Genomic DNA, 17909 nt, shown 5'->3' on the forward strand with positions numbered 1-17909 from the left:
TGAAGCAGCTATTTCCCAATAGAGAAACGGTCCTCCGACCCAGAGAGGCAGAAAGGTCCTCTCGTCTAATGGGAACTAGCCCACTCACGCTGAAGCAGCTATTTCCCATTAGAGAATCGTCCCTCCGACCTGCAGAGGCAGAAAGGTCCTCACGTCTAATGGGAACTAGCCCACTCACGCTGTAGCAGCTATTTCCCATTAGAGAAACGGCCCTCCGACATGCAGAGACAGAAAGTTCCTCTCGTCTAATGGGAACTAGCCCACTCACGCTGAAGCAGCTAAGTCCCTTAGAGAAACTGCCCTCTGACCTGCAGAGGCAGAAAGGTCCTCTCGTCTAATGGGAACTAGCCCACTCACGCTGAAGCAGCTATTTCCCATTAGAGAAACAGCCCTCCGACCTGCAGAGGCAGAAAGTTCCTCACGTCTAATGGGAACTAGCCCACTTACGCTGAAGCAGCTATTTCCCATTAGAGAAACGGCCCTCTGACCTACAGAGGCAGAAATGTCTTCCCGTCTAATGGGAACTAGCCCACTCACGCTGAAGCAGCTATTCCCCGTTAGAGAAACGGCCCTTGTACCTGCAGAGGCAGAAAGGTCCTCTCGTCTAAAGGGAACTAGCCCACTGACGCTGAAGCAGCTATCTCCCATTAGAGAAACGGCCCTCCGACCTGCAGAGGCAGAAAGTTCCTCTCGTCTAATGGGAACTAGCCCACTCACGCTGAAGCAGCTATTTCCCTTAGAGAAACTGCCCTCCGACCTGCAGAGGCAGAAAGGTCCTCTCGTCTAATGGGAACTAGCCCACTCACACTGAAGCAGCTATCTCCCATTAGAAAAACGGCCCTCCGACCTGCAGAGGCAGAAAGGTCCTCTCGTCTAATGGGAACTAGCCCACTCACACTGTGAAGCAGCTATTTCCCATTAGACAAACAGCGCTCCGACCTCCAGAGGCAGAAAGGTCCTCTCGTATAATAGTAACTAGCCCACTCACGCTGAAGCAGCTATTTCCCATTAGAGAAACGGCCCTTCAATCTGCAGAGGCAGAAAGTTCCTCACGTCTAATGGGAACTAGCCCACTCACACTGAAACAGCTATTTCCCATTAGAGAAACGGCCCTCCGACCTGCAGAGGCGGAAAGGTCCTCTCGTCTAATGCGAAACAGCCCCCTCACGCTGAAGCAGCTATTCCCCGTTAGAGAAACAGCCCTTGTACCTGCAGAGGCAGAAAGGTCCTCTCGTTTAATGGGAACCAACCCACTCACACTGAAGCAGCTATTGCCCGTTAGAGTAACGGCCCTCCAACCTGCAGAGGCAGAAATGTCCTCTCGTCTAATGGGAACTAGCCTACTCACACTGAAGCAGCTATTTCCCATTAGAGAAACGGCCCTCCGACCCGGAGAGGCAGAAAGGTCCTCTCGTCTAATGGAACTAGCCCATTCACACTGAAGCAGCTATTTCCCATTAGAGAAACGACCCTCTGACCTGCAGAGGCAGAAAGGTCATCTTGTCTAATGGGAACTAGCCCACTCACACTGAAGCAGCTATGACCCATTGCAAAAAAGAGCCATTTCTTTAATGGGAACTAGCCTTCTCAGTGTGAGTAGGCTAGTTCCCATTATTATGCAGGACTCGGCCACTAGGGAGCAAAAAGGGCCGTTTCTCTAATAGGAACTAGCCCACTCAAAATGATGCAGCTATTTCCAGTCTGAGAAATGTCCCTAACAACCGATGGTCCTTTTCTCGGATGGGAACTAGTATCAACCCTCAGCCCCGGTCCACTCACTGAAATTGTTGCAGAACGCTTCATTGCTCTGGAAATCACGCGGATGACATTACAGGTCAAGTGAATAATAGTGGGCGTGCAGTTGCTATGGTCCGTTTCTCGGACGAGAACTAGTCGCTACCATCACAAAATGTCCGCCGATCAGATGTTAAGCCCTTTTTTAGTGTCGATGCACGGGTCGCGTTCGTCTTGTCCAGTTACACTTCCGCTTCCGGTGTATACCTGCTCGCTTTTCGCCGCCGCGCTCAATTTGCAGTGTGGTCTGTGGATGAGGAGCGGGTGAGCCGGTCACACATTTTATTTTCCGTAGCGGTAGCGGCGGGATAAGCGAGGTAAGAGCCCGAGGGGGGCGCGGAAGCGGAGTGGCTGCAACCAGGCTCTTACCGTCGAGGAGTTGCAGGTCTCTGCACGTGCACCCGTTTCCCGACGCTTGGGGTCCAGTCCTTAGTGTTGAACTCGCCACATGCGATCGTGTGCACAGGGTGGGCCACGGCTGTTTGGTCAGTAAGCCGTTAACCACCGTTCTCCGGTATAGTGCCGCTTTTCTGTAGCGCGTCTATGGCGGGGTGCTGCCGCCAGTGGTGCAATAACGGGTCTTACTGGGCAGTTTAACGCTGCTGGAGGCCGGAGGCCCGTGTTTCCTTCCCAGGCTGAGCAGTGGCGCTTAATATTAATAGGACCCGGGTTTTGGTGTGGGCGGGTCTGCTTCCAGGAAGCAGCATTCTTTGTCTAGGATCCTGCCAGCCCACCCATCTCATGTGTGTAATGTGGGGGGCTGGTCTTGGGACCGGTTTTCCTTGAAAGGGTGCTGCTATACCAATGACGGTAATTAACGCACTGAACTCCAAGATTGCAGACCATGTATATGTAATGGGAAAGTGCCTGCTTCAGTTCAAAATCACATCCGTTTCACTGCAACGTATGCAATCCATGTATTATAATATAATTAAAATATAGCGGTCTCTCGTTCTATTGAAAATATTTAGTAAATTACGTATTTTATAAATTGTAACGACCTAACTGCTATGGATACGAATTCAGATCCTTCTATCACAATCTTACTGTATGCTGCGGTTTATAAATAACTGATCATATTTGAGCTGTGTTCTGATGCATTTTTATGAAGCGTTCATCAAAATCATAGTATGCATAACTCTTATCTTTGGAGTAGTTCCAAATATACATTTAATTTATTTTGTTATTAAAATAAGCTATTATATGTAATTAACTCTGAGGCACGCCAGTAAAACGTTTGGATATCATATAATGCAACTGTTCACAAATTGTCTGTTTTTACATTCCGTATACCCACACATCAAGAAATCGTTGATTACATATGTACCATGTTTCGATTTGAACTCTGAATGGATCAATGTGTAGGGTCTTAACTGAAAGTTTGATTGTTATTAAATTATTGATTTGTATAGGTTGTAGTGTCGGCAAGGCACACCGCATAGTCTCAAATTAAGGCACACTGCAAATTAAGAAAGTCATGGGACCACTCTACGGAGAATGAGCCCAGCCAAATCTGTTCTGAGAGGTTCCCACTCTGGAGGGTCTGCAACGACCTTTTAGCTCACTGTACCTTTCAGAGGAAAATGAACCATATCGGTCTGGTCCCACCGACTTGGCCAGTCCAGCACCAATATGCTAGAATATTCTCACCTGAACACAAGTACCAACAGCAACCCCAGGCACGTGTTTTGGCTTGTTGGACTAGCTGGCATCACGGGGACATTAGATGGCCCCCCAGACACTTTTGTGCATTTTTATGGATTTAGGGTTTCACCGCAAGTTACCCAGGGTGTAATACAGCTGTGGACCCCTTTCGGCTTGGAGAGGCTCTGCTTCACCTTGCCGAGGGGGTCCAAGCGTGTGCCTGGTTTTTAGTTAGTGCCTGTACAGAGAATTGCCTAGCATTTCGGTACTGGACTACCCAAGTAGGTGGGACCAAGCGGATATGCAAATGGTATTTCTCCTATTAAGGTACAGTGAGCTAAAAGGTGGTTTTACCCTCTTGAGTGGGCACCTTACCATAAAACCTGTTATTTGACAGTGGTTGTCAGCAGAGGGACTCCCGGACCATTTGTCAATACATTAAGTTTGCAACTTCTGAATGTACTTGGTTCTTTCGTCTTGTGGGAATGATGAGACCTTAGTAAGCTTGGTTTGGAAATGTCTAAACTGCATTTAGAATCCATTTGGTGCATCATGAAGGGGCATGTTTTGCTGTTTTCTGTTTATACCACTAGTATTTTAGCATTTGTGATCTACCGATTTCCTAATCGAATAACCCCTTTTTTTGCCCCTCTCTCTAGGGATTAAACCTGGAGGCAGCCTGAAAACTTGTTCAGTTTTGCACACTGTAGACCAAGAGGCCTCTTCAATAGCAGCTCAGCCCTTCAACGTTTTCTTTCTAACCAAAGGGATACGTAGACCCACACATCACAACGTGGTGAGCGTTGGGCCACATCGTTCCCTTCTACAAGGGACCCTGGCAGTGCTTGGCACGGACTGTGAATTCTGTTTGCTGTACAGGAGTATTTAAAGCTTGTAGTGTAAAAGGTTTATAGTAGACATCTCTTGCCGTATAGACTAGACATGGCAGAGGCTGCAGTGGCTTCGGAGAGTGATGATGAGTTAAATATGGAGGTTTTGTCTGGGTTTGTGAAAACTGTTTATGAAACAGTTAAAGAAGAGGGAGTTTTATCACCCAATAGTTCACTTGTAAAACCAGGCACAGAGGCCAACACTGAAAATACAAAAGACACAAACGCGTTCCATGAGTTGCTTTCTAGGGCTGCTACATCCCTTAAATTGGAAAACACAGTGACTGAGGTAGACAAACGTGGCCCCCCAAATGGGGCAGGTAATGATAGACTGTTAATACCACTGGATTCAGACCTATCTCAGCTATGTCACTATGTGGCACCGACCAGTCTCTGTGAAACCTGTTGATTGGCAGATGCAGCGGAAGTATCGTAGTAGGGGGGATGGGGACATCCTTACTATATCGCACCCTCCAGCTGACTCTGTAGTGGTGTGTTCAGCAAGTGGCGGCCGCACAACCAAAGCTGAGAATTTCCCAATCCCTGGAAAGGAGACCAAAACCTTAGATGCTGTTGGGAAAAGGGTGTATCAGGCTGGGGGACTGGGCCTGAAAGTAGCAAGTGTGGCACTTATTACTAGTCAATATAATCAGCACCTCTGGTCCCAGCTCTCAGATATTTTGGAAGGTCTGCCAGAAGAAACAAAGGACAAAGCAGTTGAACTCCAAAAAGAAGGCTTGGCTGTTGCCGCCTCAAACATTCAAATGGCCCGCGATCAGGCAGATGGGTCTGCCAGGACGATGGCCACTGGCATCCTCCAGAGAAGAAGAGTCTGGTTCAGTGTTTCAGGAATCCCCCCTCAAGTGGAGAGCAGGGTTCTAGATTTACCATTTGATGGTAGAAACTTGTTTCATTCAACAACAGAGCGGGTGATTGAGCGTGCAAAGAAGGAGCCCATTAAGTGGAATGTTGTGAGAAGAGTCAATTTCCTCAGCCGTAAGGCGACGAAGTCTAAGGCAGCGAAGTCTAGGGCAATGAAGCCTAAGGCTTGAAACTTCTACAGTCCCTTCCCAGCCAGTGATCCCAGCATTCCTTTGCTGATGGAACCACTCCTCCCCATCCTACTGTAAACCCGTTTTAACTAGTGATTTTTGGATCATTTATTTTGTATCCCAGCCTTTTTCCAGGGGAGACCTGCGTGCTAGTCTGTACTGAGAAATGTCCACCCTCTTGCTGTTTGGTATCCATATAGCAAAACTAATTTCTCTTGGGGAGGGTGCACAGCGTTTGGATTAGACTAAAACATAGGCCACAATTTGTGGTTTCCAACAGTTCTACAGCCACTACTTTGATAATACATTGGTACTTGGTTCTAAATCTCCACTACCCCCAGAAGAGGCCGTCACAACTCAGTTTGTATGCCCTTGCCGTTATCTGAATTCCCTTAATGTTGTCCTGCCCTTTTTTTTTAGTTTGCACTGTTTCACCATGTTTTTTTTACTTCAGTCGGACCACTTGTATTTAGGCAAGACTCATTTTCTGTAAGAAAGTTGTTTAATTCCCGATCTCTTTGGAATGGACTGCTGAATGGAACAAGGACACTTTTTAAAATCCCTTAATTTCAGCTCTGAGGTTTTATTAACATGTTTTTTTGTTCTTGATGTTTGTAGTATCTGCATAATTTAGTACTGGTGTGTATGGGTCAGCCACAGATGGTTGAAATACTGAACGTGATCTTTACACCTGTCTGCCCATATGACCTATGTGGGTCACTAATCTCTAGTTGCCGTTGCTTACCCTTTTCTCTAAAGACACGTTTACATCTTTAAATTGTTGCCACAGAAGCAAGGTCAATTATCACCTCTTTGCCCTGTGGGGGAAACCCAATTCTGAATAGTTAGTCCCTTTTGTGGGTAATGGGTGTGCTCTTTCCCTCACTCCTCAGCTTCTAAGGCTCCAATTTCTAGCGTTGTTTGACAAAGGTCCTTCAGATTCTACTTTGGGTAAATCTAAACGTGGGATGACATAACAAAGATTTTTACGTCAAATGATTTAGGAAAACTGACTTAAAGAGCTTTACTTTGTAATATTGAAGTTTTTGCATTTTGCATTGGTAATCAGCAGAGGTTTGACTGGTACCAGAGTTAAGCCCAACATTGCCATTTTCTTGTACACGTTTTGGAATTGCAAATGGCTACTTGCAGGTCCACTAAGGCGACCTCCTTGATGTTCCTTGAGCATGCACTGCTGCTTCGGTCCTGGCAGTCGATTGCTGATCCATGTTTCTGCACCATCCACTCTAACCACTGGCACAGAGGGTGTTCAGACCATTTGTTTGAAGGATTGGATACAAGTTCGTGTCTGCAACACAAGTAAGTTCTGCTATTTTGTTGGCAATTGTTAATGGAGTTGTGGTAGCACATTTACCATTTCATGTTTTTTCCAACACCTTTCGACATTTCAACAGTTAAATGGACCGGCTCCTTAGTTGAATCCAATGCTATCCACTCCCCTGGCCCCCCCTTTTCAGTTCTCCTCATTTATCCATAGTAGGATTCCCTTATACTGCACCTCTGTTGCTTTCCACCACAGCGCAGAACTGACTTCCTAGTCCCTCCGTAAATGCTGATGTGCCAAATGTACTTGATTGGAGAACATGGCACACATTGTCTTGGCAGTCTTCTTCTGTAGGCAGTCCTGTTATAAAAAATAAACCAAGTTGTACGCACACATGGGATACATGCTGATTCACCAAAGGCGTGTATCAATGCATTGTGCGTGGTCCTGGTCTTAACATTACAAAGTACTGAGTTACTCCACTAATGTACTTCATGGTTGGTATAACTCCTATAAGCACTAAGCACATCTCTAAAAATTCAATTTAGTAAGTTATCTTTTTGAATTTTGTGTAATCCATATTCCGGTTGGATTTATCAATAGTTCATGTTGGTCAGAAAGCCAACCTTTTTGCCGGTTGTGGTACCTTGTAGAATTTGTTTGCTTTAAGGGAATAAAATAAAGTTTTAAATCCAGATAAAATTCTGGTGGCACTCAAGTTGGGGGGGGGGGGGGGTGGGAGGAGTATGCAAGCACAAATGTCTTGGGGCAAAATATTTGATTGACAACCTGTGGGTGGCCCCCCTCCGAAAATGCATTTCACCCAACAGTGGCTTTTTCCTCCAAGTCCAACCAAAAAAGTGTGCGCAAGTTATATCCCCAGTGGAGTCCCATCCCGATGTCTATTCAACATAAGCTCTCATACATAGATTGCAGCATAGGGGCCATTTTACAGTGGTGACTACACCTGAACAGCATACACATAGGACATTATCTAAGCATCATGAAGTGCAATATGTAGATGTGTATATATCCCCCGAAAGCATTCTTAAATCCTCATGCAGTAGTGTCATGAGGTTTTTTGAGATAGCTTTGAGATTAGCTTGAGAAACTACAGTGTTTTGTATTAATATCGTCTTTTATAGCTCTTTGCTGCATGTGGCTGTGCAAGTGAAGGGGAGTTGATGGGGGGCTGGGTGACTGTGCAAGACAAGCAGATGCGATAACCTGCAGTGTTAATGGGTGCAGGTCGAAAATACCCAGTTCCTGTGGTGGTGTTGCTTCTGTTGTATTTTGGTTTTGGAACAATTTTATTTTGGGGGGGGGGGGGCAATGGATGGAAAGCAGTCTAGTGATGTATTGTCATCTTGGTTTGGTTTTTTATTTGTATAGCGCACAAATCCCTTGGGCAACTCAAGCGTTTAACTTAGGCATCTGGTTACAATAAGTGCAGTAATTATATAAAGGTCAACATTAGGACTGTTGTGCAGGAGAATACATACATGGAAAAGCTTTGCAAATGTATGCAAATAGCTCCAACAGGTACATATGAGGTCATGCAGAATGCAGCACAAAATATATGCTAGGGAAACCTCGCCTCTTGTTATGGGAAACTACTTCAAGTATATATTAAGTCAAAGTAGGTACTGGGTATATGTCCGGGACAACTCGTCTCATGTTACAGGGAGCTACATCAGGTACATATTTGGTCGTGAAAAGGGTGCTGCAAGGCAGCATTACACAGATACAAATGTCAATTAGGCCGTTTACCTACATGGAGCCTACCATGTGTTGCAGGGTGGCAGCATCACACAGATACAAATGTCAATTAGGCTGTTTACCTGCATGGAGCCTACCCCGTGTTGCAGCATCACACAAGTACAATGTCAGGATCCACAGTTAAACACTAGATTCAGTTATGCGAAGCAAGGTGGGGGTGCAGTCCGCATTAGTGGCTCGATGTAAGGCCTAGAGATTGTAACTCTGGTCGTTGCAAGAAGGAAATTTTGTGTAGAATGCAATCGTGGTGGTAGGCAGTTATGGAGCTGCAAAGCTGTGACAGTGTCATTAAGGTAAAGGTTCTGCTGTGGAGTCGTCACAGGAGTCTAATGGGGGTGTCGTGTGCTATAGCTGAGGAAAGGTCTTTCATTGCCTGGTAGTATTCCTGTTTTGCTGGCTAGACCTTTGGTTGCCATCAGTTGGGCGAGATGAGGTTCATGGCAGCAGGGAATTGTATGCACCTGCTAGAGGAACAGCTGGGCAGCTTGTTTGCTTCCAGTGGTGGGTATTGGGTTCCCTTTGTGCACACCGCATCAATCCTAGTAGGGGCCAGCCAATCTTCTCTGCATGTGGGTATATTGGGTACGTAAATTCAAAATATGGCTGTTGGAAGGGGAACTGTTTGAGTGTCCCTTTCGTTGAAAGCTAACCATTATTAGTGTTACATCTTGGTCCTCGCCTGACATGTAGTTTTGGAATTTCCTTGCTGGGATTCCGTGCTCCTGCCCTAGTATGAGTGTTGCATTTTTTAAATTATACAGTGCTACGAACTCTCGGGCATCTGAGAGCTGCTTTTTATTACCCACGGTGTGGTGGTTATTTCTTGACCTCAAAAGGATGAAAGGTTGAGTTGGGATTCGAACCTGTGCCAGCAGGCTCTGCATGGATGTCCAAGCGAGCGCTGTGCTAGCTGATTGGCACTGAACAGTGCATAGGGTTTTGAAGTGAACCCTCTTTTTTTAATTGGCAGCTATCACAGTGAGTGGAATGATGTATCTTTTTTTTTCTTCAAATTTGGTTTTATTGATTTTTGCATACAAAACAATTCTCTTGTTTTCGAGAGCAAGCGAACAATGAATATTCATACATATACTTATTGTGAATCAGAATAACAAAGAAAAAAGAAACATTAACCAAGGAGGGAACAGAAACATGTTGTACCCAATGGCACCGTAACATCATTTCGTACCTTCAGTTTGTTCTCATAAGTTTTACAAAGCATGAGTTACTTCTCTCGTTTCCCTACTGCCAGTCCTCCCCACCCGCCAGGCTGGGTCTAAAATTCACTGCAGTGACGTGGGTTTGTGCGTTCATCCTTAATTTTGTGTCAACGGGTTCTTTCTGGATGTTTCGGTTTATTTGGGGACTCCTCTATTGGGGGGTGCTCCTATATGTTCCATTCAGTTTCTTTGGTCTTTATCCGAGTTTTCCAGTGTGTATTATTAGGGTCGGGGGGTGTGACTGCTTTACTGGGGATGTATACATTTTGAACTAAGGTCAGGTAGTGTCTTCCCCATGCACTACGTTGGGTGCGTATTTGTTCAGGAAATCTGCCCATAGGATATCGCATTGCATCTATTTGCCATGTAAGGATGCAGTTATTTTCTCCATGGTGCACATATTCATTGCCACATTGACACATTCTTTTTCGGAAGGGGTTGTGGCAGATTTCCATTTTATTGTTAGAAGCGCTCGAGCGGCAAGCAAAAGGTGTGGGACCAGGCCCTGTACTCTTCTCCATTCATCCTCACATTTTTCAGACCCAAACAAGACAAGGTGAGGGTCAACAAGTCTCTGGATGCCATCTGTCTCTGATCCATCCCAGGACTTCGTCCCAATAGACCTTAATTCGTGGACATTCCCACCACATGTGCCAATAGTCTGCGATTACTCCACATTCACGCCAACACAGGGGGTTAACTGTTTGATACATTCTGGATAGCCTGCTTGGGTCATATTGCCACCCATGGAGAAGCTTAACAGCATGCATTTTGTATTGGGATGATATCAAAGTTTTGAATGTCGCACAGCACATTTTGTCCCATGTGTCATCGTCAATATCTGTCCCCAGGTCCATCTCCCATCTTAATCTGCGATGTTCTGGATTACCTTTTCCCGCCTCTATCAGTGTTCTGTACGGTAGTGTTATGAAGGATTTGCTCCGCACAAGCTGGCCTACCCTCTCCAACCCCACCTCGTACCAGGCCATGTGGTAATCTTTCTCATCCCTGTGCCTTCTTTCCATATTTCCTAAATAGTTGCCAGGATTGGGTGTGCCTTGGACATAGTCAGTATTCTCCTCCTCGGGGCCCATAACCACTCTGAGACCGTTGCCGGGTGGAAAAAATGGTTGTCCATTGCGATCCACTGTGGTTCATTCTGATTACGTAAGTGAGGGGTGAGTACCCATAATTGGGCTGCTTCATAATATCGTTCAGTCTGCTACCCCGCCTTTGTCCTTGGGCAGTGTCAGTGTGTCATATGCTATTCTAGCTTTTTTTCCCTGCCACAGGAATTTTAGGATCGCCCTCTTAACCTCCAGGAAATAGCCTTTTGGGATTTTGATGGGTAGCATTTGAAAGGGGTACAGAAATCTAGGGAGGCAGACCATTTTTATCGCGTTGAGGCGCCCTAGCCAGGATAACGTAAATGTATTCCATCTAGCCAGATCGGCATGGAAGTTTTCAAGGAGTTTAGGGAAGTTGGCTCCATATAAGGTTTCTATGCCCTTTGTAATTTGTATCCCTAGCTATTGGAACTTGTTGTGCTCGATGCAAAGGCCAAGGGAGGAATATTTGGTTTAGTTTTCTTTTGCAGACCCTTTCAGAGGGAACAGGATTGACTTGGTTCGGTTAATCTTAAAACCAGAAATGTGGCCATATTCCTCAAGGAGGGATATGGCTCTGGGGACAGACGTTTCTGGATTGGTCATGTGGAGAAGTATATCAGCATAAAGTGCCACTTTGCACTCTACCTGGCCTAAGTGCATTCCCTCTATCTGCGTGTCTGTTCTCATCTTTTGTGCCAGTGCCTCAAGTGAAAGAGCAAACAGAATGGCTGACGGGGCATCCCTGCCTGGTACCCCCTCTTTAGTTCGAATCACCTGGAGTATTCTCCGTTGACAGATACTGAGGCTCTAGGTGTGGTATATACCGCCTGGATTCCCCTCCTGAATTTGGGCCCTAACGCTTTACGCAGGAGGTACATTAGGAAGTCCCATTTGACCCTGTCAAAGGCCTTTTCTGCTTCGATGGTGAGCAAGGCAGGATCTCCATTCATGATGGGGCGTATATGATTCAATTCTGGCAGCAAGGACTCTTGTATACATTTTTGCGTCTACATTTAGTAGGGATATGGGGCGGTATGATCCACATTTTTTGGCGTCCTTCCCTTCCTTTGGGATCAATGTAATAAGTGCTCTAACGAAGGAGTCTGGCGGTCTTCCTGTTTCAAGGATTTCATTAAATAGCTCAACCAGAAAGGGGGTGAGTTGAGTGTTGGTATCTTTTAAGTTGACTTAGTGGCCTGTCTGTTGCACTTTGTAGTCTGGTGGGTCGATATTCTGGTAGCCTGATGGGGGTGGGTGTGTATGTATGTATCCCTTTGAGCCAGGCTTTGAGGTCAGTCTATTGCCGGGGTCTTGTCTGCATAAATAAAAGTAATTGAATGCGCTTACCTCCCGTGCCCTGTCCCCACTCCGGCGTGATGCAAACCGTTGCCTCCGTTGGGTGAATCACACACAAGGAGTTCCCCTCGTTCCTAGCAAGAAGCTGCTCGTCAGGATCCCCTGAGGGCCCTTGCCTCCCCCCACATCTACTCTCCTCAAACATCTAACTTAAACCTGCGCAGGCAGCATTACATGCTCAATCCTTAACCAATCCCTCCCATCCGGAAGCCTTCAAAACACCCTTTATCAAACTCCTCCTCCAGAAATCTACGTTCGACACACTCCTTCCCCAGAACTACCGTCCGATTTCCAACACCCATTTCATGGCCAAACAACCACACAGCATGTAAGCAACTGCCTCCTCGCCCCTGCCCAATATGCCTTCAAGCCCATCAGAGGAATGGGATCCTCTTTAGTGTCTGTTTGTTTGGAATTACCTTAAAAGAACTGCGGATGCGGAAGGAGCCACTGTACTTTCTCCTTGACCTCTATGCTGCCTTATTGACCCTACACTGCTCTCCCATGGATAACCTCCTTCGCTAATCCCTCACAAATCATGCTCCTCCACCCTTTTACCTCTGCGTCCCGCCCTTTGCTGAAGGGATCATCCCTTTCTGCACTAGAGTATCTCTTGGCCCACTCCCTGCACTCATCCGCTCCCACAATCTCACTTGCTAAAATTATGCAGACTATTCCCAGATCATCCTTAAAATGCCAGGCTCCACAGTCCAGATCTGTCGTCGTGCTTCTTGGATATTGATGACTACCCTGAGGAAACAAATTCTAGTCTGCGCAAAATCTGCACTCCTATACTCTAGCCACCTTAAACCCCCCCCCCCCCCCCCACCCCCTCTCCAAGCAACCCCAAATTCAGTGAAAAACCTCAGATGCACGCCGGACACTTTTATCCCTCTCTGTATCCAGAACATGCTTCTTCAGATGTATCTTCCCATACCTCATCTATCCTCTGCCACCCTCATCATCATCCTCTCCCACTTAAACTGCCTTTATCTAGGCGCACCAGCGTTCCAACTTGGGGGAACAGCAAAGAATCCAAAACATTGCAGTCCGCCTGCTCATTCGCCTCACTCCCAGCGAACACATCAGGCCCACACTGGCTCCCTATTGGTCGACCAACCTTTAAAGCCATGTGCATTACTTGCCATGCCAGCCACAAAACCAGCCCGGAATTCCTCCAAGACATATTTACACGCTGCCTACCCTCCAGTACAGTTGTATCTGGCACATTATTTCTCTTAGCAATCCCCCCAATATAACCACCAGCCGTAGCCTCCTTCTCTATCCGAGTGCACCTGCCCCCTCCACATTGCAGCATTGACCGTCTCCTCCCATTCGGAAATACCTTTTTTTTTTTTTTTTTTAAACTGCGTTTTTCCTTCCTCTTGAAACCCTCTCCCGCTCTATGCTGTGGTTTCCCAGTACAAGACCCAACAAAACACCTCTTCCACCCCACTGCAGCTGCTGGCATCGTTCGCATCGACAGTGATAAAACCGCCCCCGAACCATCACTGACAATCCTATATTGCCCTCCAGTACCCCTGCCTGGACTGCAAACGTGTTACCAGACAACTCCTGTAAATCTGATTGCACCTTGGATGTGGCCACTTAAGTGTCTGAACAGAATGCTAGTTCAGACGGACTCTAGCGATGGCAACAGTAGCTCGACCAGTTTCAACTGGGAACAGCTATGGTCATCTATTCGGCTGGATGTCACCCCCTAATTATCAAGGTGCTTACCGAAGCACTCAGAACGTTCAACCCATAGGTCTCACGGGGGAGTGGTGAGCCAATGTGCCTGTTCAACTGGGTCCATTGGACACAGTTGCACTTAAATGACTTTTGGGGCTAGGAATAGAGATTGACTTAGACCTGCTTAGGCGGTTCTTTTCCATTGGGGACAGGAACAATACCATTGGTCTTAGGCCATGGGTGGGAACACCTATTTAATGTATTTCCTATTGCACTCAAAGAATGCCATCAGCCAGGTCCTTCCCAAGGTGAATGTTAACCCCACCAGAAGATGCACTCAAACGAACGACCAGTCTATTGATAACCAAGAAAGCGACAACTAATGTGGACACATTCCGCAGGCACTCTAGAATGGTCAAATCCGGTCTAGCAGCTTGCATAGCCATCCACACTTGGTATACAGCAACAACTTTTTAAAGATTTGGTCTAGCTGGGCAGTCTCCTGCACTAGCAGCGCCAACAGCACCCGCCCATGTGCCTGACCTATGGGTTGCTTACTGGGGTCCAGCCAGCCCTCTTAATTAACCTGGCAGAATGCGTACACACACACATTTTAAACTAACCTCTTAGGATCTCCCATACATGGACTATGGTCCCAGAGGGCGTTCAACCTCAAAGGTCATTGTGGCCGTACAAATGGGGGAAACGGCACTATATAAACGACTACAATACAGAATGTATATCGCTCCGCGGTTGGTATCAACGGGGAACTGTATCTAAATCATTGCTGATTGAGAATACTGTGATGGGGGGTAAACGATTGGCTACGGATTGGGTCAATTTGAGGGAAAGCATACTGTAGTATAAATGAGCGTTTGCAGTGGATCCATTGAAAGCGAGGCGCTGCCCTAATCTGTATTGGAGAGCCCGTATGGAGTGCTACCCACGTGTGAATTTTATTAGCATTGGGCATACTTAAAATAGTTGCAGGTGTTCCTGATATTTGTTTCACATTGAATGTCCTAGCCTGCAAGCCCACAGCTGTCTGGTTTTTAATTACATTTTTTTCATGATCCTAGTTGGGTTAATAGGCAGGCTTTTTGGCAAAGAATTGTAGGCTGCAATTGGCTGTGTCACTTGTGCTGATTTAAAAAGGAAATGTGTATTGTTTAAAAATAAGAAATGGGTCGTCTCCCTTGTGTTGGAATTGCATATGCACTTTAAAATGTATGACTGGCTTTTTATTTACAAAAAAGAAGCAATTCTGCTGTTATCAGATCCCATCAATATGAATATTGTTTGGCAACCCTCGTAAGTTCCGCTGATCACTCTAGTGCAGGATGAGTTCCAAGACTCTTGGTAAGGGCTTGAGGACCTGAGCCAGACTATCTGGTTATTTTTTTTTAAATGCTGCTGTTGGTTATTGGCACACGATTCTTCTGACGATGGTGTTGCTAGTGACGACCCAAGCCAACCTCCATGGAAGAACGATGAATTGAGTTAACCACAGACAGCCCAGCTGAGGGCGGGACATGCCCTGGAGCTTCCCCTGTGGGGGTGTTGGGGAGACTTCCCTGTGGTCGGGGGTTTGGGTTTATCTTCCGATTTGGGTATTGCTTGTGATTCGCTTACCAGGCTCTTCCAAGGGGTAGCTGTGACAAACCTAAGCCTAACATTAGGGAGGTGGTGTAGTTAATCAATACTGTGCACACTTCCTTTATGCACTTTCAGGTAAGGAAAGCGATTTAAAATCCTTTCGAGGAAAGATGCAACAGTTATGTATCCAGTTTACTCATAACGGCCATTATAGTTTACTCATAAAGGCCAGTACGTTGTCTAGAGACCCATATTATGGATTTGGGTCACTCTTTGGCAGGGAAGAGCAGAGGGCAGGATCTGGAGTTTGGTGGAGTGTGTACCATAAGGGACGCCAAGGATGAGCGGAAAAAACATTAAACAGCATGTCCTATGCGGTTGGTGGTTTCCAGAGGCACTTTCTGTGCACGTTCAGTGGCCACCAAGGGCTCCAGTGATGCACTGCTGCAGAAGGGATGCCCCAGAGACCCGCGAGTCTGCCTAGGAAAACCTCAAACACATTATGCAAGCACTCTTATATGAATATTACCGTAAGTCTGCATACAACACTGAACAGTCTTCTCTTCTCCACACTTCTGGCTTCATCTAGCTGCAAGAGCGCTCACTGCCAGGCAGAAACTAGCAGTTTCTAATCTTCCCAATTCCCTTGCTATAGGTTTCAAACTCACTTATTCTGTTTCCTCAGACAGGCATGGGCCCAATCCGCCCCAGCCCCATTCGAGTACTGTGGTAGCTTGCATAGTGTGATTTGCTGTGAGGAAATGATAGCTTGTAAATATTGTACAAATCATTTGGTTGGCTGGTGATCTGTTCTGCTATGTAACCATGCACCAGGGCTCGCCTTTACTGAAGCAATGTTTCTGATGCCCATCCCACTAAAAGGCTGGTGATTGTCAATCTGTTGGAGGCTTGTAAGGCACTGGCTTGAGAGGCCAGCCGGCTTGCACACATCCCTACTTTCACATCTTGTCAAGATTTTATTACCCACACAACTGAATTACTTGCCCAAATAATCGATCTGAGTAGACACCAACGTGAAAGAATTGACCTGGTTTAATGGTGAGGCATTGAGTTCACCCATGTTCATGAAACATTTTGTGTACAAAAAAGTTTGGATTTTGAACACGTGGGGGTAGTTTGGGAGATTTCTCATGTTTGTATGTGTCAATCTATTGCAGGTGCTTCTTTGATGGACGACAGCAGTGTATGCAGGGGACTGTCCTGGTTATAGGAATGTTTGGATGCCTGGAACATTTGTGGTATACGACAGACCCTAATGCCTCTGGACATTTTTTGGAAGGTGCAGCTCCCCCCTGTATCGGAAAACTGATTAAGTGGGACATGGTTCAGCAACATTTGACTAGTAGTCCTTTTTTTTTTTTTTTTGTATTCGAGGGACTGTTGGCTTGAAGTGAGTTATTACATTATGCTTAAGATTTGAAAACGCATGACCTACAGATTTAAAGAAACTGAATTAACATCCTCCTGACAGCTCTCTGGCTTGGTTTATAAACATGTCACCAGTCCCGCCGGAAACCTTGAACCTGAGGGATCTCAATTTATGTTCAAGGAAGGAATAATCAAATTGGTGTTTTACAAAGGATTTGCTGCCAGCCCATTCACGCGCACTAATGTTTCAATGTATCGTAATTGGAGCCAAGCTGTCGGAAGGGCCAAGTCTGGAGGAGGTTTAAAAAAATCTGTAAATGCCCAAGCCACATTGACTGTGCCTGACCCGTTTCATTCCAAGTGTACTTGATGGCAATAAAGTGAGTGACTTTTTTTTGTGTCCACTGAAGGAAAAGCGTACAATTGTTGCTTTACTTTCCGAAGCTGAAGGTGCTCCCACCACCCCATTATCTGAATGTATGCAGAATGTTACTGAGTAGCAAATGCCTGGTTAAATACACAAGTATGCTTCTAACTTGGACTATTTTGCGGAATATGATTTTGACTGATCTAATTATTTTTTTAGTAGATTATGCAGCATAAAATATATAGAAACCATTTAGCAAGTTTGATCAAATAGTACTGGTGGTTGTCAAACTTGTGCTTTTGGAGCTTGAACGTTTGTTTTCACTTGATACCAGTTTTTTTGTTCTCGCTTAATGCATATTGAATATAAGGTGCGAAGATAAAATTCTCTCCCCTCGGGGCTTCAGGGTCATCCTGCTATTTGTGAGCGGTTCTTTGGAAAATGTGACTCAATGTACATGTTCTGCTTAGTACGTTTCCAAAACATGTTCAACTAAGTGTGTTGCCACTCCTGCCTTGTCAAGTCAACCTAGTGTCCCATGATTGCCTTTTTGTTTAAAAGCCCAAGTGGTTTCCTGCATTCCTGGGGCTTGAGCACCACATATTGACCCACCATAGGCAACTTGCCTGAGTAACTTACTTGCTGTGCTTTCCCTAAACTCACTAAGACATGTCATGCCTCGTGGACGTGGTCTTGTGATATTTCTCTTGTCCATTAAAATATGTTCATGCTGCAC

General features: G+C 45.9%; 1 long non-coding RNA gene across 1 annotated transcript; it reads left to right on the plus strand.

The window, feature by feature from the left end:
* The first annotated feature begins 1978 nt into the window (after positions 1 to 1978).
* LOC138528610 (uncharacterized) lies at positions 1979 to 17347 on the plus strand. The gene is made up of 3 exons (XR_011284187.1): positions 1979 to 2111; positions 4098 to 6700; positions 16596 to 17347. It is a non-coding gene; the product is annotated as an uncharacterized lncRNA (long non-coding RNA).
* The last annotated feature ends 562 nt before the right edge of the window (positions 17348 to 17909 follow it).

The sequence above is a fragment of the Ambystoma mexicanum genome, chromosome 7q (genome assembly GCF_040938575.1).
Source record: "Ambystoma mexicanum isolate Mex_15411 chromosome 7q, UKY_AmexF1_1, whole genome shotgun sequence".
NCBI classification, from domain to species: Eukaryota; Metazoa; Chordata; class Amphibia; order Caudata; family Ambystomatidae; genus Ambystoma; species Ambystoma mexicanum.